This window comes from Bufo bufo, chromosome 5, assembly GCF_905171765.1.
Source record: "Bufo bufo chromosome 5, aBufBuf1.1, whole genome shotgun sequence".
NCBI lineage: Eukaryota > Metazoa > Chordata > Amphibia > Anura > Bufonidae > Bufo > Bufo bufo.
Window position 1 is genome coordinate 193,346,776 of NC_053393.1, and position 26,945 is coordinate 193,373,720.

The window sequence follows — 26,945 nt, forward strand, 5'->3', positions numbered from 1 at the left end:
TAGAGTCAGCTTCTTTGTCAGATCTCCACCTCTTGATCCTACATGTATTTGGTCAATCCTTCTAAATTTCAACAGTCTTGAATAACATTGATGGAACATTTTAAAATGTTTTGGAATTGTTTTCAAACTAGTAATGTCTTCAACGGCTTTAGCTTTTTTAATGTCTCCGATATGTTCTCTACTACAAGAAAGTTCAGACAAGCACATTCATAGTTTGCATTATCATTTTTTTCCGGATCCGTTTGCATTATAATTTTTTTTTTTTTGTTCATGGTAATGCTAACGGATCCGTTCTGAACGGATACCAGCGTTTGCCTTATAGGTGCGGATCCGTCTGTGCAGATACCAGACGGATCCGCACCTAACGCAGGTGTGAAAGTAGCCTAAATTAAAGTGGTATTTTACCTACTATAAATGAAGAAAATAGAAGCACTTTGCACACATTTTTGATCAATCGTGTGTCGGGCACATCTACCAGGCATCATGTATATGTTCTCTAACTCTAATTCTAAATTCTCTTGTCGTCATTCCAACAGATTTTATTACATGGACAATGAGCATAGTAGACAATCCCCACTGATGAACAAGTAATGTGTTGTCTGATTTCAAAGGACCTCTGACCATTGTAATTCTGAAAATCTGTAGTTCTCTATATATTTTGACATGCTTTACAGCTACCACATGGAAAACATCCTCCTCTGCATTTGATTTCTCCAAAAACGGTTATTTTGTGTGGTATATAATGACTGTGTACTAGCATGTCTTGCAGATTTTTGGTTCATCTTGCTGTTGCTTTTGGATATTCCGGAATATATGCACTCAAATGTGAATCAATTTTCAAAATGTCCCAATGTTTATGAAAGATATCATTGATATCCCTCCATTGTGAGTTGTATTCTGTTATAAATCTAGTCTCTGGTCTAACTTCTGCCTGTTCCTTCAATCTATTAGTACATAGCAAGTTTTATCTTAAAGTCCTCTTAGCTCTATCTATCCCTTTTTAATCTGCCTATTACTATATCTTCTTTGCCTAAAACTATCTTTCAAATCCTCTGCTTGTTCCTCTAAGTTTGAGTTCATTGAGCAAATAAATTTTAATCTTAAAAATTGTCCCACTGATATACCCTTGATAGTGGATCACAGATCGGCAGAGTCTACATAGAAAAGAGAATTTACTGCTGTATGCTTCCTGAATAGATTAGTTTTTCATTTTCCCTCCTGTGTATTTTTAATCTTTATATCCAAAGAATCCACTTTCTTATCAATAAAATATGTTAATTTTACATTTATGTTATCATTTAATTGATTTATCAAAGATTCCAATTCATCCTGCGGACCTTCCCAACAAAACAGGATGTCATCTATATAGCACATCCAATTGTGCACAATATCAGTATTTGGAATGGCATCCTCAGGAAGATTTCTTTTTCCCATGCTTCAAAAAACTGCTTTGCATAAGATGGCGCACAAGCCATGCCTATTGCAGTCCCCTGAGTTTGTAAATAATACCGATCCTTGAAAATAAAGAAATTGTGTTTTAACACAAACTCTTATAAAATCAAAATGAACTCACATATTTCTTCCTCAATGCTGCTTGTTCTCAAAAAGTATGCAACTGATTGAAATGTATAGACAATTTACATCTACAGTAACAATCCACTTGTCTTCTTCCAAGACCAGTCCTTCCAATCGATTTAAGGCAGCTGTAGTATCTTTAAAGGGACACTGACAGGCCAAAACAGCATATATAGTTAGATATATCACATTACAGGTCTTATACAGTCTTTTAAAAGCATATAAGTATTGAATATAGGATTGAATTGCGCAGGCGCAGGATCGGGACTGGGGAGAGTTCTAGCCGCCGCCCAGCGAAGTGAATATTAATGAGCTGGGCGGGGCTTCAAACGGCAGTTGGGAAGGCTGGCTGGGCGCATTTTCACATGAAACGCCGCCCCTTGGGCAGATTGCTGACCGCAGAAGCAGGTTATAAAACTTTATATTTCGCTCTTTATAAGGTGGACAGGGGGGATACTTATATGCTTTTAAAAGACTGTATAAGACCTGTAATGATATATATCTAACTATATATGCTGTTTTGGCCTGTCAGTGTCCCTTTAATGAATGATGGTAATTCTGTTACCAATTCTTCAAATAAAAATCATTAAACCTACATACCATCTCACTCATTCCTTCATTACCTGCCACAATCTGTCTCCCTGGTGGATCAATCTCATTCTTATGGATTTTAGGGATCAAATAAAATGTTTCTATTTTAGAATTGTCTTCTATCAGGCCTTGTATCTGTTTTGGAGATATTTTTTTTTTAAATGCACATTCCCAAATGGAAATTGCTTCTTTCTGAAAAAATGCCAAGGGGCTATTCATTATTAGTTGATAACATTGTCATTCAGCAATTTATATGCATGTTTTTCATATTTTTTTATTAGACCAGATTACTATATTCCCCTCTTATCTGCTGGTTTTATTACTACCTCTTTTAAGAAGCGCAATTCACGTAAGGCTTTTCATTCTAGGGGGTTTAAATTATCTCTAATATTTCTCCTTGATAGCTCCTCCAAGTCTTTAGATACCATTTTGACAAACAGATCCATGACCAGACACACTGTCAGTGGTGTAAATGTTTTAGCTGTTTTACATAGTTGGTTTGGAAAAGCGGCGTTATATAGATAATATTATTTTTATTTGGCGTAAAGATGAGATTAGCTTATCAAAATTTCTGGAAGATCTGAATAATAATAAATATAATCTGTGTTTTACGGCTGGACCAAACACAGAAAAAACTGATTTTTTAGACATTCAGATCATCAAGAAAGAAAACAAATATGTTTGCAATACTTATCACAAACCCACAGCAAAAAATGGGTTCATCCTTTTTTCAAGCTGTCATTTGCCAAATTGGCTTATGAATATTCCTTTCGGCCAGTTTCGACGTATTAGAAGAAACTGTACGGAAGAATCTCAATTTGAAAAAGAAGCCTCTACAATGAAAATACAGTTTAAAGAAAAACTCTATCCAGAGAAATTATTGGAAGAGGCACTAGACAAAGTGAGAAAATTGGATAGAACCACTTTCTTTGACGAAACTAAAGTACAGAAACTAAACCAAAATTCGGAATTTAGGATGATCCTACCGTATAACGCTTGCTCCAAACAGATAACAGGAATTATAAAACGTCACTGGCATCACTTCCTCCATGATAAGATTATTGGTCCACTACTCCCAGTAAATCCCCTCATAACTTATACCAAAGCGCCTAATTTAGGCATTCAGATAGCGCCAACTGTTAAAAAAAAGCAGAAGAAAATAAATCAAAACTAACTAAAACCAGATGGTTTTTTTAGATGTGGATCCTGTATGGGATGCAAAAAAACTAAATTTCCTAAAAAAACAGAAAAAATCTCCTCAACTCAGAATGCATTTTCGATGGACATCAAAGGCTTTCTAACGTGCAACTCCTCCAGCGTGGTCTATCTGATCCAGTGCCCATGCAATAAACAATATATTGGGAGGGCTAAACGACAGTTAAAGGTACGCATGTCCGAACATTTAAATAATATAGCCAAAGGCTGTGAAAATAATGCTCTATCAAGGCATTTCAAAGAAATTCACAATAAAGATGGTGGAGGCCTCTCTTTCCTAGCACTGGAGCAGATAGATCATGACTGGAGGGGCGGCAACCACATTGAAAAAATGTCAAGGGCAGAATCGAAGCGAATTTATGATTTTGGAAGCCTTATACCTAGAGGGTTAAATGCAGACCTGGAGATTTTTGGCTTCCTTTAAAAATCTGGGACATATGTTTCTCTCTGACAGGTAACCGCATGCTTGACTGTTTATCAGTGCTGCGGTTCTCTCTCGGAGACAAACATGTGTACCCTTTTCCCTACTCAATATTGTATACCTGGAAAATGATTTACAATCCCAAAAAGAACCATTGCCATATCTTTGAAATATAAAATCGACTCAACTCCCATACCCTGTGGATTGGTGGTTAAATCCATATAATACTAATAATTGGATGAATATTTTGACAATATCCATTTTATTCTGAACAATCCGAATAGGATGTCACATTTAATGGGAATTATAATTATGCAGCTTACATTTTTTATAATAAGATTGTTTTATAATTTTAAATCATTTGTGTTTATGATGCTGAATATTATATAACATATGATGAAAAATGACAAATGAATTAATTAGATATAAATTGAAACATGATTTCCAAAAATGGTTGATAAAAATCACCATAAAAGCTTAAGTAAAGCCGCTGCAATAAAATCCTTGAAGGACATTATATATTGAGAAGATCTGCAGCTTCTGCCAAAAAAACGCATGTGCTAAATAAAAACGCACTTAAAACGCAACAAAAACGCAAGTATAAAAATTGAAAAATAATGCAATTTATTAAATACTGGAAGAGAAAAAATGGTGAGGATATACATGAAAAAAGAAAAAATGATATCCAATGCATCTAAAAAGAGAAAAAATGATGTTGATAAATACTCCATGTCTGACTTTTGGAATTCCCAACCAGGAGTATAAAAACCAACCAAATATGGAGTAGGGTCATTACCACTGAAGAAGAGGAGAGGTGTCCTCGAAACGCGTTTGGTTTCTAGCGATCTGAACAAAGATCTATATATGACCCAGCTATAAGAAGATATTCCTTATACTCTGCGGGACAACAGTGCACTGTATCCCTGATCGGATGGAACGAAGCTTGTGCCTTATACAATTGGCAGAAGAAAACACCAAAGAATAAAATCCCGAGTACCGCTACGTCACTTCCGGAGCGACGATTCTGTCTCCAACTCCACGTGGAACGCTGACTAAGGAACAGCCGGGACGCCTGCTTCCAGCAGCTCCCATAACACTTGGGCGACTGTCCGACACAAAGGAGAAGGTAAGCCCACATAGTGGGTTGTCATCTGTACACTGTCTCAAAGTGTCGGACTGATATAGAGACAAGTCCGTATAGCGGGCTGGTATCACATATTAAATATACCTTAAGAGGGATTGATTACTATTGAAGTATACCTACAGAGTGGGTGTTATCAGACATATTTTGAACTGTCAAAATATATAGCCTGCTTGAAAAGGAACATCATACTCAAAGTTTAATACAACTGAAGTATTTTAATATTGGATCTTTTCTATCAGGAATAGAAAGGAGGTGTCTTCCTTTCCTCCCTTTTTGTTGCTAATTTTTCAAGGACCTGCAACATTGATAAAATGAACTTTTTATCTTGATTCATTTGTTACTACTGATACCAGACTGTGTTTATTTACTAACAGTGTATTGTTTTGTACATTTTATAAATTTTAACCTTTTATGTACCTATAATAAATTTTGTGATCTGCAACCTTATGACCCCATGTGTTGAGAGTGCCAGTCTTCCAATATTTTATGTTTTTTAGCCGTGAAGGTTGGTTCACATTTAGACTAGAGCACCTCATAGTGGATGCGAGTGGGTGAGCTATTTCCTATATTCTCCTTATCTTTGGTTTGGAAAAGTACCTACCTTTTCCCCTTCTCCTCATTAGCCAATGATTCCAAAATCTCCTTTCTTCATTAGTAGTAAACATCTGATTAAAATCTTTTTTTTCTCATGTAATTTTTTTTAAAACCAATTTTCTTGCAAATAAATTCAGATCCTTAGTCATTGTAAATAAATCCATATGATTGGTTGGGGAAAAACTCAAGCTTTTTAACAACACCATTTCTTGTGCATCAGTTAAGACATGATCTCAAATATTTATTACCTTAGGTTGATCTTGTTTCCTCATTTTACTTCCCCATGTGGGTCTGTCATCAACCTTTCTCTTCCCTCCATGTCTTTTTCTATTCTCCTATTTGTTATTATTTCAAATCCAATAATTTACATGTACTAGATGTCAGTAGATGTTTACTGTCAAGGAGATTGCAGGCAAGTACAGCAATAATATGCATATTTTCCTCCAACCTAACCAGCCAAATCCCATACCAGCAACAGCTGCATGGTCATTAACAATGAAGAAGGACTATACAGTGCGGTCTTCATTATTAAAGAGGACCTTTCACCGATTATTACACTATGAACTAACTATACAGACATGTAGAGCTGCTCCCGGGGATCTCACTGCACTTACTATTATCCCTGGGCGCCGCTCCGTTCTCCTGCTATGTCCTCCGGTATCTCCGTTCACTAAGTTATGGTAGGCGGAGTCTGCCCTTGTTCTTCTGTGACGCTGGCCAATCGCATTGCAGAGCTCACAGCCTGGGAGAAAATAACCTCCCAGGCTGTGAGCTCTGCGCTGCGATTGGCCAGCGCTAGAGCAGAACAAGGGCAGACTCCGCCTACCATAACTTAGTGACTGGAATCTCCGCCTACTATAACTTAGTGAGCGAAGATACCGGAGGGCATAACGGGAGAACGGTGCGGCGCCCAGGGATAATAGTAAGTGCAGTGAGATCCCTGGGCGCCGCTCTACATGTCTGTATAGTTAGTTCATAGTGTAATAATCGGTGAAAGGTCCTCTTTAAATGAAAGGCAGGTACTAGCTAATTAGCCACACAGTTCTTCACTGCAGCATGGCCACAACCCACCTGCAGCGCGGCCATTCCTTGTGGCCATACCCTAAGATAGAGTGGCTTGAGTATACCTGATTTATAGCGATTCATCAGGAATTAATCCGTAAGCAATCCATTTTCTTGGTTAACTTTGGCAAAATTGCTAAATCTAATTTTTCTAAAATTTGCTCATCTCTAGTAATGATAACCAAAAATATAATACATTTTTGAAAATAATGTGTTTGAAAGGCACGAAAACTCTCTCACCATTTGATATTGTGTTCTCCATAAATCCATCCACTCCAATCCCTCTGTATATTTACCAAAAGACTTGATTTGTGACCTTTTACCATCCCAAACAGATGACTTATTCATTGTGTTATCAATTATATTATTAAAATCCCTTTGCTGTATGAAACCCTGAAGTTGAGGAATATATATTGAAGCAATAAGAGAGAGCTTATCGAATAGTTATAGGTAGAGTTAAGCGAACCTGAACTGCAAAGTTAGGGTTTGTACCAAACTTTGCGAGTTCGGGTACCCAGACCTGAACCCGGAATTTTTCACTGAAGTTCGGGTTCGGGTTCGGTGTTCGGGTGATTTTATTATTTTCCGTTATAACATGGTTATAACGGAAAATAATAGCATTCTTAAAACAGAATGCTAAATAAAATGTCTATTGAGGGGCTAAAAAAAACCTCACCTCATCCACTTGATCGCGCAGCCGGTATCTTCATTTGTTCAGGACCTGCAAAAGGACCTGCGGTGACGTCACTTGGTGAGCGCGTTGACGTCACCACAGGTCCTGCTGAATGAAGATAGAAGGTCCTTGTTATAACGGAATCAGAAAAAGGGGAGCAGTACCATAGTAAAACTTAACTTTTATTATACTCAATGAGAACTCCCGTGGCCGGGAGATAAAAAAAAAACTTACGAACATAAACAGACAAACAGGTGCAGGACCTAAACAAGTGTGCCACATAGAAAAACAGCGACACACCAAGCTAGGTACATACAACCCAGGGCATAGGGTCCCTGAGTCCGTCTCCCGTGAACAGATGCTGAGACGAGCGGGACGCTATATGAAAACACAGAATGGTCTTACCGGTTTAGTTGAGAAACCTCACTATTCCCAAAGTGTGCAATGTCGGTAGAGGAGATGGTCACTCCTTGCGGGCTTTGGATACCAGATGTCCAAACAGTAATACAGGCATCAGGTCCTTAGGTCATCAGTCTTAGCGGTGGGGAAGCCTCGGGAAAAACAATCTGTCCCTATTGCACCCTACTTGACCTATTCAGCCCTAGTGACCTAACACGGGGTCCGTGCCCCGCAAGGGGTGGCCCCGTCCGGAATCTCACCCTGATCAAGGATCCCTATCAGGCCATACACAACGTGTCCAGAGGCTAAACTGGATGCCTGATCAGGGTAATGGAATCATACATGAAATAGATTGGCCACAATATGTTCGCGTGTTCCAACACGTTTCATCAAATGAACATGTCAAAAACTACTGTATATACTAAGAGAGCCCCATGAATCATCAGGGGACACGGGACTTAGTATTTAACTAAATCCTGGCTGCCTAACCACTGAAGGGGGCATATGGCACAGCTCCGCAGAATAAGGCAAGTCAGAATGCTACTGTAGCAAGGCATATGGCGTTGCTCCACAGCATCACCTGCAACAGATATACAAACACACGGACGGACCCATTAGGAAACAGATCCTGCACAGCCTGCACTATATATTAAGTAGAGAGTGGTACTTACAATGCTCCTGGAGGGGTGTGTGGCAGATGTCTAGTGAAGTGGGCACCGGAATTCGCAGTGTCCCACTGTCAGGCGTAAATCTGACAAGCGCCATTTGGCGCGCTGTATTTAAAAGAAGGAGAAGAAGAACGGCCTCTGTGCGCATGCACGGAGCGACGCCGGCCCACGTGACCTTGCCACATCACGTGATCGGGTCGACGTAGGTACGGCGCTAGACTACCAAATAGGAAAAAGCCTATAAAACAGACCATAGTGAATAACAGCAGAGTGACAAGCACACATCGCTGACCGAGAGATATGGGAGGGGGTGGGGGGGCTAAACAGTAATCGGGGATCATAAAAAGCACCCAAACTGTAACTGCTCATTTAGGCCATGGGGGTGAGAGGTGTTAAGTTTAAAGATCCACCAGCATTCTTTTGGGAGAATGCGCTTATCCCAATCCCCCCCCTTGGGGTTTTTTGACGCACTTGATGCCGATGAAGGTGATGGCTGACGTGCGGCCCCCATGTGCAATCTGGACGTGTCTTGCTACTGGGGTATCCCTCTCATTACATATGTCCCCAATATGTTCGCTCATCCGCTTACGGAGCTCCCTCCGGGTTTTCCCCACATGGCGCTTGCCACACTCACAGGTGAGGAGATATATTACCCCCACGGTGCGGCAATAATAATAATCTTAATCTATCTCCTCACTTTGACCTGAAGCTCGGCTGAACCCGAACTTCCACGGGTTCGCTCAACCCTAGTTATGGGTAAAAGTAAAGTAAATGGTACCCTCTTATTCACTAATATACTAACTCCCTGTGAGTATGATGTTCCATAATTGCACTTTTTAATTGCTTTCAGCAAATCATATAGTGTTGATGCTAAATTTATTTGATCCTTTAACTCCTTGATTAAATGCATCATACAGATACCGCACAGTCATCTCTTTAAACATGGTGTCCACTCCAAAACAAAAACAGTGCCATAGCCGCGGTTTCACATAGCAGACACCTGGCCTAATACCTCAGATGCCATGGTCAATTGTGACCACGGCATCTAAGGTAAATTTTCCCAGGGCGGGCTGCGCAGCGATCGAGGGAGCCGTTCATTCATTGTCGTAGCCTCGGTTCCTTTGAAGGATCCAAAGTTACCATAGCAATAGTTTCTATGTAGCCTTGCCTGTAGCAGGGCTCCATAGAAGCACAATGGAACTCCCATAGGCTGCAATGGTAATTTATTGCAGTTTATGTGAGACCACATGTTCAAGGGGACTTAAAAAAAGTGAAATAAAAGTAAAAAATAAATATAAAAACTACATAAAACCCAGCTTTTCCCAAAAAATAAAGATCATTTGCATGGGTGCACTGCAAAATGCCTGGTCTATTAAAATGTAAATGTATTTACGCCATAGAGTGAATAATTGATTCCCCACTCTTTCGTCACATCCCCAAAAAATTTATAAAAAGTGATCAAAAAGTCATATGCACTCCAAATGGTATCAATAAAAACTACTGAAAAATACGAGCCCACACACAGCTCCATAGACATAACTATAAAAAGTTATGTAGGTCAAAATATGACAATGCAAAGAAAAAATTAATATTTTTTTTTAAGTTTTTATTTTTTCCGGGATTAAAAAACTAAAAACTACGTAAATGTGGTATCACTGTAATTGTACTGATCCATAGAATGAAGGTAACATTCAAGTTTTACCGCTTAGGGAATGCTGTAAAAACTAAACAAATGAAACTATGGTGCAATTCTGTTTTTATTTGTCCTATTTCACTCCAGAATTTATAAATTGTCCCACAAAAAACAAGCCCTATATGGCTATGTGAAAAAAAAAAAAGTCATGGCTCTTGGAAGGCAGATAATTAAAAACTAATATTTCGAAAATGGAAAATCGCTCTGTCCTCAAAGATAGAAACATATGAGGTCATTTATCAAACTGGTGTAAAGTAGAGCTGGCTTAGTTGCCCATAGCAACCACCAGATTCCAACTTTCATTTTTGACAACTCCTTTGGAAAATGAAAGGTAGAATCTGATTGGTTGATATGGGCAACATAGCCAGTTCTACTTTACACCAGTTTAATAAATGACCCCAATAGAGTATTGATAACAGAAAAATACCACATATTCCATCTAGTCTGTCCTTTTTTTCAATATTATTTCTTGTTTATCTTAGGATAAATGTGTTCATCCCAAAATGTAGTGAAGAAAATGCTAGTGGTAAGACACAAAAAAGAACATGTGTATTCTGGTGTTTTTTAGCATTAAAAGAAGCCAGGGCCAAATTCATGTGTAAGGACCCTTACAAAATGCTACAAAATAAAATAAAATAAACTGATGCAAAAACAGTTGTAAAAGACTTTATGAAAACACTTAAACTGAATGCTGAAAAAATTGTGTGTAAAGGAGGCATTAAGGCTAAATAGGCCTTTTAGATGCACTATGTGGTAAAATGTCTTAATTCCAGGCTTTGTGTGGCCTTAATTCTAAATTGTATGTTAAATTATACAGCAAAATTCCTGCTGTACTTCTTATTTTCATTTTGTCTGCCAACGAAAGAACATCTCCTATCCCTTGGAGGACAATTGTTTGATTCTTTAATCAACCGCTCCTTTGGCTTTAGATTAACCTGATTGCTTAGTGTGCTGAATTATTTGATAACTTAACTAGATATATGTGCAGATTAGTGTACTTCTGAAAATACATAACAATGTGTATATTGCAAGTTCAGAGGGGGGGGGGGGGGTAATATCCTCAGAAAAGCAATTTGTTTTGTGATAATGTTTGGCCTACAGACACAGGTTCACAATGTTCTGGTTCTGATGAAGTAGAACAATGTTCTCATTATCCGAAAACATCTACATTGCAGTAGGTGGCTTGTGAAGAATCTCAATTTAGCGGGAATCTGTGAGCAATATTTTGCCTATATAACTAATGCTAAGGTGCTGTTTTCCTCTCAAACATGGTTTAAAACATACCTTTGGTATCCTTCTGTGCATTTGTGATTGCAAGAAAATAGAGTTTGTTGTAAATGAGCCGCAAAGTGCCCAGCAGGGTGTTTCCATCCTTCCAATGAGCCCAAGCCATCCTCTTCAGAGAACCCAGTTCCTTCCCTGTCGGCTCCTAACTCCCTGTGACATCATCTCTCTGCCTGGGCCTGCTCACCACAGTACATAGTGAGAGCATATGCCTCACTCTATGTACTGAGCATTTGCATATAGAACAAACTTAATGTTCTTGTGATCACAAATGCACAGAAACATACCAAAGGTATATTTTAAACCATGTTTGAGTGCACAACAGCACTGTCACGGCTGTGTCTTGGTCTCTGTGTTGTTTGCCGTGACACATTTGCCGTGCATGCTGGTTGCCTGGTCAACGTGTAGTTTATGCAGCATGTGTGTACACTTCTCCTTTAAGGTTTATTTCCCTTCCCTGTCTGGTGCTTGTGCGGTTAACTACCTGGCTGGGTGTTGTCACTAGGTGCTTATATTGCCTATGGCTGGTGGCCTGGAGTTTAGTTGTCCTCCAGCCTCTGTTGGTGCTGGAGGTATGCTCCTGTCCTGGGTATTCCATCTACCCAGTTATTGAGGGCCACCTAGTGAGACATACTCCGCACATACAGGGTGCGGAGTGGGGGGAAACTCCCCACCGAACACAGTAGGTAAACAGGAATAGGCCAGGACACCCGAAAATTAACCTCCTAAAGCATCCCTAATCCTCACCCTGACTCCTATCCGTATGAGTGGACCCAGATGGTAGGAGGGCTCATACACAGGAACCTCGGGTCCTACTAACCCTAAAGATTCACCTAACCCCTAGAACATTCCACAACAAAAGTAATCCCCATAACATGCATATATAAAGAGAAGACAGTGATAAGCAAAACTGGATCGGCAGGTAAGAAACCAGTGGCAAGAATAACCACTGGAACAAGAGCATAGGTATACTTGGTCACTTACCTGCCGCGGCTGCTGGAAGGAACACCAGCAGTCAACACCACAACAACTGGAACCCATGAATATGTACTGGAACCCAAACACCATACAGGACACAGTACAGCCAACAAACACATTTAGGTTGTGCAGCATTTGTTTGTGGTTTTGCTGCGTTACCTCAGCTACACAGAGTGACAAATGCTATTGGAACAAATCATTTCTACTGGTGTGATATACCAGTTGCCCCCCCCAAAAAACTGATTGAAGCAAGGGTGTTATATAGCAATTATATACTTTCTATATAATGCATTTGGGTAGTGCAGCATTTGTTTGCGGTTTTGGTGCGTTACCGCAGCTACAGATAGTGACAAACTGTCACCGCCAGATCTCTGAGAAGTTCTGATAGACATTCTTCAGTACCTCCTGCATGATGTTCTTTTGTTTTGCTTTCGCTTTGACATCTCTTCTTCCTCTCTCTATTAGCAGCGATTGCCTCCCTATATATCTCCTCCCATACTGCTTCACTTTGCGGTTTATACTACTTCCTGGATTCTGTTCACTGCTTGAAGTTGCTACTGCTGGTTCCTCAAGATAAGTCTATTTATTTGTGTTTTCCTGTTGGCTTGATCCTAGGTGACCCTGGCTCCCTCCGTATTTAGTGTAGGGAGCCTGTGGTCGTGTCCCCTCACTATTATAGGGTGTTCAGGTGTCACACAGTCGAAGTATGTGGACATGCAACTTTCTATCATTGAGATCTTTGCATGGGCTGAGCAGCCAGGGAGAGCTCTAGGGCTTTAATAGGGCTCACCCTTTTGTTCCTTAGTTTTGGATCAAGTTTGTTACTTCTTGTTTTCTGCAACACCATCCGTGACATTATAAACCGCCAAAACCGTCTTAAGCATGAATCCGGTTTCTGCCTAGATTGACCACATGCAGGGTCTTTCACTGGAGGTAGCAGATCTCCGTAAAACTGTCTCTCAGTTTCAGATGACCGTTTCTGCTTGCGTTCATGGAATTTGTTCTGAGCCTAAAATCTCGCTTCCGGATACGTTCTCCGGGGGTAGTGAGAATTTTGTTCGTTTTAGAGAGGCTTGCAAACTCTATTTTTGCCTACTTCCCCATTCCTCTGGTGATGAGGAGCGGAGAGTGAGGATCATCATCTCGCTGCTCAGGGATAACGCTCAGTCCTGGGCCTTTTCGCTGCCGGTGGGGGCACAGCCTCTCCGTTCAGTGGATGAATTTTTTGTAGCCCTGGGTCAGATATATGATGATCCGGATCGTATTGCTCTGGCTGACTCTAAACTGCGTCTTTTGTGCCAGGGTAAACAGTCCGCAGAGATATACTGTTCAGAATTTCAGAGATGGGCAGCTGATACTGGTTGGAATGATGCTGCACTCCGAAGTCAATTTTGCCATGGTCTTTCAGAGGGATTGAAAGATGCATTTGCCTTTCATGAGAGACCTACCTCTTTGGAGTCTGCCATGTCTCGGGCTGTTCGTATTGACAGGCGTCTTAGAGAGAGAGGAGAGATCACTCCTTCCTGTCATACTCAGTCCAAGGACAGTGGGGTGGTCTCATTCAGTGTGCAGGAGCCTCACTCTCTCTCAATCCTCTCTGAACCAGAGCCCATGCAGCTGGGTTTGCTTGCCTCTAACAATAGAGGATTGAGCTCTCAGAGGAGGGTTTGTTTCTGTTGTGGAGGTATAAATCATTTGGCAAATGTTTGTCCCTCTAGGAGATTTAGGGAATTTTTAGAGAATAATAAGGAAACAAAAAGAAAAAAGTCCTCTAAAAACGTTCCATCTGTTACTATTGGCAAGGTTGATGCGGAAATTGAAGGTTTTCCTGTAATGACCGGCAACACACACAGGGAGGGAAAAGGGAAAGCCCTGCCCAAGGGAGAGGGAAAGGTGGTGACCCCTGACTCACCTTGCAGCTGGCACCTGACTGCCCTGACGTCCCTAGACGGGTTCCTCACCCGTGCGGCGATCACGTGCCTAAACCCTGGCTTTCCCTAAAATGAGCCCTAGATAGTGGGATCGCTAGTCCGCACCACTGACACTAAGAGGGAAACACCAGGGAGAGGACAGACAATACAGACAAACACATACACCCAGGTGGGCGACCACAGCAGACCACAAAGGTCCAACAGGGATCCGGAGGGTAGCGTTCTGGACCAACAACCAGAGAACGCAGCAACACAGCTCCAGAGGGTCAGAATAGATGTCCAGGCAGGAAGCTCTATATCTGGCAACCAGAGAAGTGTGAGAGGGGAATATAAGGAGGTTGGGAGTGCTGGACAAGGAACAGCTGAGGAGAAGGAGCTACGGATCCCTGAGTGAGCCAAAAGGGTTTGCAAAGCAAACCCAGAAAGCTACCATAAGGAAACAGCCCTATCTTACATAGAGCGCGCAGCCAACCACTGCGACTTCCTGACCCCGGGTATAACAGAGTCAGGCGTGGTTCTAGACACCCTAGTGACAGTACCCCCCTCTCTACGAGGGGCCTCCGGACACCCAGGACCAGGTCTCTCAGGATGAGAGGCATGAAAAACCCGAACTAGCCTGTCTGCGTTTACCTCAGACGCAGGAACCCACATTCTTTCCTCGGGACCGTAACCTCTCCAATGCACCAGATATTGAAGAGAGCGGCGGACCCGACGAGAATTAACAATTTTGGATATCTGAAATTCTATATTACCATCCACAACAACAGGAGGGGGTGGCAGTGGTGACGGTTCTAGAGGTGGAACATATTTCTTGAGTAACGACTTATGAAAGACATTATGGATTTTAAAAGTCTGAGGTAACTCCAGGCGAAAAGCCACGGGGTTGATGATGGCTACAATTTTGTAAGGACCAATAAACCTAGGACCCAGTTTCCAAGAGGGAACCTTCAATTTAATATTCCTAGTAGACAACCACACATAGTCATTCACTCCTAGGTCCGGACCTGGCGACCGTCTCTTATCAGCCATGCATTTGTATTTACCCCCCATATTTTTCAAGTTAGCTTGCACCTTCTGCCATACAGATGAAAGAGATGACGAAAACCGTTCCTCTTCGGGAACCCCAGAAGACCCTTCCCTCTTTGAAAGTACAGAATTGGGGATGAAAACCATATGCACCAAGAAATGGTGACTTGCCAGTGGATTCCTGACGACGATTATTTATGGCAAACTCAGCTAACGGTAAATATGATGACCACAACTCTTGGTTTTCAGACACAAAACATCTTAGATATGTCTCCAGGTTTTGGTTGGTACGCTCAGTCTGTCCATTCGACTGAGGATGGAAAGCTGAGGAAAAGGACAAGTGTACCCCCAAATGGGAACAAAAAGCTTTCCAAAATTTAGAAATAAACTGGGTACCCCGATCCGAAACAACATCGGAGGGGACCCTGTGAAGCTTCACGATTTCACTGACGAATACCTGAGCAAGAGTCTTAGCATTAGGTAGTGCGGGTAACGCAATGAAGTGTACCATTTTGCTAAACCTGTCCACTACTACCAAAATAACTGTTTTACCCGCAGACAAAGGTAAGTCAGTGATAAAATCCATTGACAGATGTGTCCATGGTCTATTGGGAATGACGAGTGGTAATAGAGACCCTGCAGGACGTGTATGTGAAACTTTCGCGTGCGCACAGGTAGAACAAGAAGACACAAAATCCAATACATCCTGACGCAACCTTGGCCACCAAAAACGACGAGACAATAGCTCCAAGGTTGCTTTACTACCCGGGTGCCCAGCAAGTGCCGAATTATGATGTTCCTTTAATAATTCGAAACGCAGGTTCAACGGTACAAACAATTTCTCTGAGGGGCAAGAGACCGGGGCGTCCCCCTGGGCCTCTAACACCTTCCCCTCCAGAACAGAGTGTACCGCAGAAACAACCACTCCTCTTTGAAGAATGGGCACCGGATCACTCACATTACCCCCTCCAGGGAAACAACGAGATAGTGCATCAGCCTTGGTATTCTTTGCCCCAGGACGATAGGTAATCACAAAGTTAAACCTGGTAAAAAATAGCGACCACCTAGCTTGTCTAGGGGTGAGACGCTTAGCTGATTCGAGGTACAGAAGATTTTTGTGGTCCGTAATCACAGTGACGGGGTGGACTGCCCCCTCTAAAAAGTGACGCCATTCTTCAAACGCTAGTTTAATAGCTAATAGTTCCCTATTGCCAATATCGTAGTTCTTTTCTGCTGCAGATAGTTTTTTAGAAAAGAAAGCACAAGGACGCCATTTGCCAGGAGACGGACCCTGAGACAGCACCGCCCCCACTCCCACCTCTGACGCATCGACTTCAACAATAAAAGGCTGAGAGACATCAGGTTGGATGTACAGGTGCTGAGGTAAACCTCTCTTTTAGAGAGGAAAAAGCAACTTTAGCGGCGTCAGACCATTTAGAAAAATCAGTCCCCTTCTTAGTCATGTCAGTAAGGGGTTTTACAATAAGTGAATAATTTTTTATGAATTTCCTATAGAAATTCGCGAAGCCCAAGAACCGTTGCAGTGCTTTGAGGTTCTCAGGAAGATCCCAATCTAAAATTGCCTGGACCTTCCTAGGATTCATACGGAAACCTGAAGCAGATAAAAAATAACCTAGGAATTGTATCTCCTGAACGGCGAAGACACATTTTTCAATATTAGCCTATAATTTATTCGTCCGTAGGACCTGCAGTACTTGTCTGACATGCACCTCATGTGTTCTCAGATCAGACTAATAAATTAAAATATCATCTAGGTATATTACCACAAACCTGCCGATTAGATGACTAAAAATGTCATTAACGAAATGTTGAAAGACGGCAGGAGCATTGGTCAGACCGAAAGGCATAACAAGATTTTCATAATGCCCCTCAGGGGTGTTAAAAGCTGTCTTCCACTCATCCCCCTCCTTAATATGAATCAGATTGTAGGCTCCCCTAAGATCAAGTTTGGAGAACCACCTAGCACCCGCAATCTGGTTAAACAGGTCAGGAATGAGAGGAAGAGGGTATGGGTCTCGGATGGTTATCCGATTTAATTCGCGAAAATCTAGGCAAGGACGCAGGCCCCCATCTTTCTTTTTAATGAAGAAAAACCCTGCAGCCACGGGTGAAGAAGAGGGTCTGATGTGTCCCTTAGCCAAGCTCTCGGAGATATAATCTTTCATGGCTTGTCTCTCTGGACTTGAAAGATTATATAACCTGGTCTTGGGTAATTTTGCGCCGGGAATAAGGTTAACCGGGCAATCATAAGGACGATGAGGTGGTAACTTCTGACAACCCTTTTCAGAAAAAACGTCCTCAAAATCCGAAATAAATGTAGGTAGGGTAGTTATGTAGGTGACTAAGCAATTGCTATTTAAGCAATTTTCTCTGCACTGCTCACTCCACTCCAATATCTCCCTGGCCTGCCAATCCACCACTGGATTGTGCGCTACCAACCAGGGAAGACCCAGCACTACCGGAGTGGGAAGCCCCTCCAGAACATAACATGAAAGCATCTCGTTATGGTGGTCCCCTACCCGAAGGTGTAAATTATGAACAATGTGGGCGAGGTTTCTCTGAGACAGAGGAGCAGAATCAATAGCGAATATGGGAATAGGTCTCTGTAGCGTACAGAGAGACAAACCCATAGTGCGGGCAAAATGGGCATCTATCAAATTTACCCCCGCTCCACTGTCTAGAAAGAAAGAAATAGTCTCCGTTTTATCACCAAAAACAATAACCGCTTGTAACACAAATTGCGATGTACGTATGGAGAAAACGTATACCCCCCGGCTGACATCCTCCACACAGCCTGGGGTTAGTAGTTTTCCGACGGTCTTTTGTTTCTGAGGAAAGAAGGACAGACATTAATGAAATGACCCCTCTCCCCACAAAAAAAAAAAAAAAACACGCCTACGGCGGGCCTCAGGAGGACGGACCTGACGAGTAGTTACTCCTAGCTGCATAGGCTCGTCTAAGTCCGTACAGACTAACTGCTGCTTGGGAGGGGTTACCAATGGCTCCGGTTTTTTCAACCTGTCCCTAAGGCGTCTATCTATTCGGATAGAAAGGGACATAACCGCATCAAGGGAAAAGGGGGTCTCATATAATGTAAGCGCATCCTTAACACTTTCGGATAACCCAGAGCAGAACTGACTCCTGAGAGCCGGGTCGTTCCATTGGGTATCCGTAGCCCACCTACGGAAGTCAGAGCAATACTCCTCTACCGGCCGCTCTCCTTGTAGGAGTCTCCGTAATCTTGATTCAGCCAGTGCGACTCGGTCAGGGTCGTCATATATGAGACCCAAGGCCCCGAAAAACTCATCCACTGACCGAAGAGCCTGGGAATCAGTAGGTAAAGAGAAGGCCCAGGACTGCGGGTCCCCCTGCAGCAGGGAAATAACAACCCCCACCCGCTGTTCTTCATTACCAGAGGAGTAAGGGCGCAGTTTAAAATATAATTTACAGGCCTCACGGAATGTCAAAAACTTGTCCCTTCCCCCAGAAAATCTGTCAGGGAGAGGGACCTTGGGTTCCGCAACAACCTGGTTACCAGTAGCAACCGCTGGGCTTGCGGTCAGTTGTAATTGCTGCTGTTGCTGGAGGACCGACGCCTTCAATCCTGCCACCTCCAAAAACAGGCCATGAAACTGTTTGGACAGAGCAGCAATTTGATCCATACTGGATTCTAAGTAGGTAAAAAAAAAAAATAATTTTTTATTTTTTTTTTACCTACACAAAATAAGGGCCAGATATAATGTAATGACCGGCGACACGCACAGGGAGGGAAAAGGGAAAGCCCTGCCCAAGGGGGAGGGAAAGGTGGTGACCCCTGACTCACCTTGCGGCTGGCACCTGACTGCCCTGACGTCCCTAGACGGGTTCCTCACCCGTGCGGCGATCACAAGCCTAAACCCTGGCTTTCCCTAAAATGAGCCCTAGATAGTGAACGGGCAGGTGGGATCGCTAGTCCGCACCACTGACGCTAAGAGGGAAACACCAGGGAGAGGACAGACAATACAGACAAACACATACACCCAGGTGGGCAACCACAGCAGACCACAAAGGTCCAACAGGGATCCGGAGGGTAGCGTTCTGGACCAACAACCAGAGAAGGCAGCAACACAGCTCCAGAGGGTCAGAATAGATGTCCAGGCAGGAAGCTCTATATCCGGCAACCAGAGAAGTGTGAGAGGGGAATATAAGGAGGTTGGGAGTGCTGGACAAGGAACAGCTGAGGAGAAGGAGCTACGGATCCCTGAGTGAGCCAAAAGGGTTTGCAAAGCAAACCCAGAAAGCTACCATAAGGAAACAGCCCTATCTTACATAGAGCGCGCAGCCAACCGCTGCGACTTCCTGACCCCGGGTATAACGGAGTCAGGCGTGGTTCTAGACACCCTCCGTTTGCTTGTAGTTCCCGTTTTGTTCTACCTGCCAGGGTGGCACTAGAGAGCAAGAACATTGTTTGTGAGATTTTTGTACATAGTGGAGCAACTGTCAATCTCATTGATAATCAATTTGCTATAACACATGGTTTCCAGGTATGCACTTTGGGAAAGGACATACCTGTTTTTGCTATTGATTCCGCTCCACTTTCTCATAAATCGTTAAAGGACATAGTTCACAATGTCCCTTTGATTGTGGCTGATGCTCATATTGAGGATGTGTCATGTTTCGTCCTAGGCGGGTTACCTACTCCTCTAGTGTTGGGGTTACCCTGGCTCACTAAACATAACCCCACCATTGATTGGCAAGCGAGGCAAATATATGGTTGGAGTGACTTTTGCAGAGAGAATTGCCTCTCGACGTCTCTTTCAGAGGTTTCTACTAAGATTGTACCATCTTTTCTTTCTGAATTTTCGGATGTGTTTTCTGAGAGTGGTGTTCAGGAGCTGCCCCCTCACCGGGAGTACGATTGCCCTATTAATCTTATCCCAGGCGCCAAGCTGCCTAAATCTCGTTTATACAATCTCTCCCAACCTGAAAGGCTCGCTATGCGTTCTTATATCTCTGAGAGTCTGAGAAAGGGACATATACGACCCTCGAAGTCACCTGTTGCCGCTGGTTTCTTTTTTGTTAAGAAAAAAGATGGTTCTTTAAGACCATGTCTGGATTTCAAGGAGCTGAACAGTATCACAATTTGTGACCCTTATCCGCTTCCTCTGATCCCGGACCTGTTTAACCAGATTGTTGGGGCTAAAGTTTTTTCCAAATTGGATTTAAGAGGGGCATACAACCTGGTCAGGGTCAGAGAAGGGGACGAATGGAAGACGGCCTTCAATACCCCTGAGGGCCATTTTGAGAATTTGGTTATGCCTTTTGGTTTGATGAATGCTCCAGCCGTCTTCCAACATTTTGTGAATAGCATTTTTTATCATTTAATGGGAAAATTTGTACTGGTGTATCTAGATGACATTTAGATTTTTTCTCCTGATTTCAAAACTCATATGGACCACCTACGTCAGGTCTTGCTCATTCTGCGGGAGAATAAATTGTACGCTAAACTGGAGAAATGTGTGTTTGCGGTTCCAGAAATTCAATTTCTGGGTTTTCTTCTCTCCGCTTCTGGTTTTCGCATGGACCCCGAGAAGGTCCGCGCTGTGCTTGATTGGGAGCTTCATGAGAATCAGAAGGTGCTCATGTACTTTTTAGGTTTTGCCAATTATTACAGGAAGTTCATTTTGAATTAGTCCTCTGTTGTTAAGCCACTGACTGATATGACTAGAAAGGGCTTAGATTTTTCCTCCTGGTCGGTAGAGGTGTGTAAGGCCTTTTCTAGTATCAAAGAGAGTTTTGCTTCCGCTTCCATCTTGGTACAACCTGATATCTCTCTGACCTTCATTGTTGAGGTGGACGATTCTGAGGTGGGTGTGGGTGCGGTCTTGTCTCAGGGTCCCTCTCCTGCCAAATGGCGACCGTGTGCCTTTTTCTCGAAGAAACTCTCCTCCGCAGAGGGAAATTACGATGTGGGAGATAGGGAGTTGTTGGCCATCAAGCTAGCTTTTGAGGAGTGGCGCCATTGGCTAGAGGGAGCCAGACACCCTATTACCGTGTTTACCAACCATAAGAATCTGGCCTACTTGGAGTCAGCCAAGCGTCTGAACCCGAGACACACCAGATGGTCTTTGTTCTTTTCAAGGTTTAATTTTGTTGTCACGTTCCGCCCTGGGGTTAAGAATGTGAAGGCGGATGCCCTGTCACGTTGTTTTCCGGGAGGGGGGAACTTTGAAGACCCGGGTCCCATTTTGGCTGAAGGGGTGGTTGTGTCTGCTCTTTATCCTGAATTGGTGGCAGAGGTTCAGGCAGCCCAAGCAGAGGCTCCTGATCTTTGTCCCCCTGGGAGGTTGTTTGTGCCTCTCGCTTTACGACACAAGGTTTTTAAGGAGCACCACGATACTGTCCTTGCTGGGCACCCGGGGGGTAGTGCCACAGTGGATCTCATTGCTCAGAGATTCTGGTGGCCGGCTCTTTGTAAGTCAGTTGAGGGTTTTGTGGCAGCCTGCGAGACCTGCGCTCGTGCCAAAGTCCCTCATTCACGGCCATCAGGTCCTCTCCTTCCCTTACCCATTCCTTCCCGTCCTTGGACACATCTGTCCATGGATTTCATTACGGACCTGCCTCGTTCCTCAGGGAAGACTGTGATTCTGGTGGTGGTGGACCGTTTTACCAAAATGGCGCATTTTATTCCTTTTCCTGGGTTGCCCAATGCTAAAACACTGGCGCAGGCATTTATTGATCACATTGTCAAATTGCATGGTATTCCTTCAGACATAGTCTCTGATAGGGGCACGCAGTTTGTTTCCAGATTCTGGAAGGCTTTCTGTTCTCGCTTGGGGGTTCGGTTGTCATTCTCTTCTGCTTTCCACCCGCAGTCGAATGGCCAGACAGAGCGCGTCAATCAGAATCTGGAGACATATTTGCGCTGTTTTGTGGCGGAGAATCAGCAGGATTGGTGTTCTTTTCTCTCCCTTTCTGAGTTTGCTTTAAATAACCGTCGTCAGGAGTCCTCTGATAAGTCACCATTTTTTGGTGCATATGGGTTTCATCCGCAGTTTGGGACATTCTCTGGAGAGGGGGCTTCTGGTTTACCTGATGAGGAGAGATTCTCCTCGTCTTTGTCATCTATTTGGCAAAAGATTCAGGATAATCTAAAGAGCATGAGTGAGAGATATAAGTGTGTGGCGGATAAGAGACGTGTGCCTGGTCCGGACCTGAATGTTGGTGATCTGGTGTGGTTGTCTACTAAGAATATCAAATTGAAGGTTCCCTCCTGGAAGTTGGGTCCTAAGTTTATCGGGCTTTACAAAATCTTGTCCGTCATCAATCCCGTTGCCTACCGTCTTGATCTTCCTCAGACTTGGAAGATCCATAATGTTTTTCACAAGTCCCTATTAAAACCTTATGTCCAACCCACTGTACCCTCCTCTTTTCCTCCTCCTCCGATTGTGGTTGATGGTAATCTTGAATTTCAGGTCTCTAGGATTGTGGACTCTCGTATTGTCCTCGGTTCTCTCCAGTACCTCGTTCATTGGGAGGGTTATGGTCCTGAGGAGAGGATGTGGGTTCCAGTGGCGGACATTAAGGCCACTCGTCTTCTCAGGGCATTCCATAGGTCCCATCCTGAGAAGGTGGGCTCTGAGTGTCCGGAGTCCACTCTTAGAGGGAGGGGTACTGTCACCGCCAGATCTCTGAGAAGTTCTGATAGACGTTCTTCAGTACCTCCTGCATGATGTTCTTTTGTTTTGCTTTCGCCTTGACATCTCTTCTCCCTCTCCCAGCTGTCATCTATTAGCAGTGATTGCCTCCCTATATATCTCCTCCCATACTGCTTCACTTTGCGGTTTATACTACTTCCTGGATTCTGTTCACTGCTTGAAGTTGCTACTGCTGGTTCCTCAAGATAAGTCTATTTCTGTATTTGTGTTTTCCTGTTGGCTTGATCCTAGGTGACCCTTGCTCCCTCCGTATTTAGTGTAGGGAGCCGGTGGTCATGTCCCCTCACTATTATAGGGTGTTCAGGTGTCACACAGTCGAGGTACGTGGACATGCAAATTTCTATCATTGAGATCTTTGCATGGGCTGAGCAGCCAGGGAGAGCTCTAGGGCTTTAATAGGGCTCACCCTTTTGTTCCTTAGTTTTGGATCAAGTCAGTCGGATCTCTATTTGTTACTTCTTGTTTTCTGCAACACCATCCGTGACACAAACGCCATTGGAACAAATAATTTCTACTGGTATGATATGCCAGTTGCCCCCCCAAAAAACTTCATATAGACTCCCTGATCACCCCCCTGTCATTGATCACCCCCCTGTAAGGCTCCATTCAGACGTCCGTATGTGTTTTGCGGATCCGCGGATCCACGCATCCGCAAAACATATACGGAGGTCTGAATGGAGCCTTACAGGGGGGTGATCAATGACAGTGGGGTGATCACCCCATATAGACTCCCTGATCACCCCGCTGTCATTGATCACCCCCTGTAAGGCTCCATTCAGACGTCCGTATGTGTTTTGTGGATCCGCGGATCGATCCGCAAAACACGGACACCGAGGATCCGCAAAACACGGACACCAGCAATGTGCTTTCCGCATTTTGCGGATCCGCACATTGCCAGAACTATATAGAAAATGTATTTTCTTGTCTGCAATTGCTGACAAGTATAGGACATGTTCTATAGGCTCTACAAAAAACGCAGTGTTCGCCCGATCAGGCCTGATCTTGTGCGCACACTTGCATTCAGTCCGCCCCACCGCAATGAAAGAAATTTATTTTTTCTGATCACTGCAAAAACACAGTAAAATCGCTGCAACGCTATAAAGATCCCTTTTTAGGGGCATGGCGAGTTCATAGAAGATTTTTTTTTTTGGCACAAGTTAGCGGAAATTGTTTTTTTTTCTTACAAAGTCTCGTATTCCACTAACTTGTGACAAAAAATAAAATCTCACATGAACTCACCATACCCCTCACGGAATCCAAATGCGTAAAATTTTTTAGACATTTATATTCCAGACTTCTTCTCACGCTTTCGGGCCCCTAAAATGCCAGGGCAGTATAAATACCCCACATGTGACCCAATTTTGGAAAGAAGACACCCCAAGGTATTTCGTGAGGGGCATGGTGAGTTCATGTAAAATTTTATTTTTTGTCACAAGTTAGTGGAATATGAGACTTTGTAAGAGAAAAAAATATATATATCATTTTCCGCTAACTTGTGCCAAAAATAAAATATTCTAGGCCCCTCACGGAATACCTTGGGGTGTCTTCTTTCCAAAATGGGGTCACTTGTGGGGTATTTATACTGCCCTGGTATTTTAGGGGCCCTAAAGCGTGAGAAGTAGTTTGGAATCCAAATGCATAAAAAATGCCATGTGAAATCCTAAAAGTTGGAATTTGGGCCCCTTTGCGCACCTGGGCTGCAAAAAAGTGTCACACGTGGTATTGCCGTACTCAGGAGAAGTAGGGCAATGTGTTTTGGGGTGTATTTTTACATATACCCATACTGTGTGTGAGAAATATCTCTGTAACTGACAACTGCACTACACTAAACCGTGAAAGTAGTGTAGTGCAGAATTGTAAAAAGTGGTCTGGTCATTAAGGGGGTTTAAGCTAGGGGGGCTGAGGTGGTTAAGAAGTCACCTGTCCTACCATCACCGAGCCCAGTGGGAGCAACACCGTCAGAAACCATAAAGACACACTCCTGGTGCTCCACATCCTGCCTCTTCTCCTTCTCCTCTCTCCTCTCATTTGTCCTCCACTCCACCTTCCACCGCGCCGTTGTCGCGTTCATCTGGCAAAAGGCAGGCTTCCTGTCATGACCGGCATGCCGATCACATACGTGACGCAAAGGGAGGGAAATGGGAAGGCCCTGTCCAAGGGAGAGGGAAAGGTGGTGACCCCTGACTCACCTTGAGACTGGCACCTGACTGCCCTGACATCCCTAGACGGGTTCCTCACCTGTACGCCGATCACATGCCTAAACCCTGGCTTTCCCTAAGATGAGCCCTACGTAGTGAACAGGGCGGTGGGATCACTAGTCCGCACCACTGACACTAAAGGAAAACACCAAGGAGAGGACAGACAATACAGACAAAACATATAATCCCAGGTGGGCGACAACAGCAGACAACAAAAGCCCAACAGGGATCCGGAGGGTAACGCTCTGGAACAACAACCAGGGATCACAGCGACTCAGCTCCAGTGGGTCAGTATAGAAGTCCAGGCAGGAAGCTCTATATCTGGCAACCAGAGAAGTGGGAGAGGGGAATATAAGGAGGTTGGGAGTGCTGGACATTAAACAGCTGATGAGAAGAAGCTACAGATCCCTGAGTGAGCCAAAAATGGTTGCAAGGCAAACCCAGAAAGCTACCATTAAGACACAGCACTATCTTTATACATAGAGCGCGCAGCCACCCGCTGCGACTTCCTGACCCCGGGTATAATGGAGTCAGACGTGGCTCTTGACACCCTCGTGACAGTACCCCCCTTTCCACGAGGGGCCTCCGGACACTCAGGACTAGGTCTCTCAGGATGAGAGGCATGAAAAGCCCGAACTAACCTGTCGGCTTTTACCTCAGACGCTGGAACCCACATTCTTTCCTTGGGACCGTAACCCCTCCAATGCACCAGATATTGAAGAGAGCGGCGGACCCGGTGAGAATCAACAATTTTGGATATTTGAAACTCTAGATTACCATCCACAATAACAGGAGGGGGTGGCAGCGGTGATGTTTCTAGAGGTGGAACATACTTTTTGAGTAACGACTTATGGAAGACGTTATGAATTTTAAAAGTCTGAGGTAGCTCCAGGCGAAAAGCCACGGGGTTAATGATGGCTACTATTTTGTAAGGACCAATAAACCTAGGACCCAGTTTCCAAGAGGGAACCTTTAATTTAATATTCCTAGTAGATAACCACACATAGTCATTCACACCTAGGTCTGGATCTAGCGACCGTTTCTTATCAGCCATGCATTTATATTTACCTCCCATATTTTTCAAATTAGCTTGCACTTTCTGCCATACAGATGAAAGAGATGACGAAAACCGTTCCTCTTCGGGAACCCCAGAAGACCCCCCCTCTTTGAAAGTACAGAATTGGGGATGAAAACCATATGCACCAAGAAATGGTGACTTGCCAGTGGATTCCTGACGGCGATTATTTATGGCAAACTCGGCTAACGGTAAATATGTCAACCACACCTCTTGGTTTTCAGACACAAAACACCTTAGATATGTCTCAAGGTTTTGGTTGGTACGCTCAGTCTGTCCATTCGACTGAGGATGGAAAGCTGAGGAAAAGGACAAGTGTACCCCCAAACGGGAACAAAAAGCTTTCCAAAACTTAGAAATAAACTGGGTTCCCTGATCCGAAACAACATCGGAAGGGACCCCGTGAAGCTTCACGATTTCACTGATGAATACCTGAGCAAGAGTCTTAGCATTAGGTAGTGCGGGTAACGCAATGAAGTGTACCATCTTGCTAAACCTGTCTACTACTACCAAGATAACTGTTTTACCCGCAGACAAAGGTAAGTCAGTAATAAAATCCATTGACAGATGTGTCCATGGCCTATTGGGAATGACAAGTGGCAATAAAGACCCTGCAGGACGTGTATGAGAGACTTTCGCGCGCGCACAAGTAGAACAAGTAGACACAAAATCCATTACATCCTGACGCAACCTTGGCCAC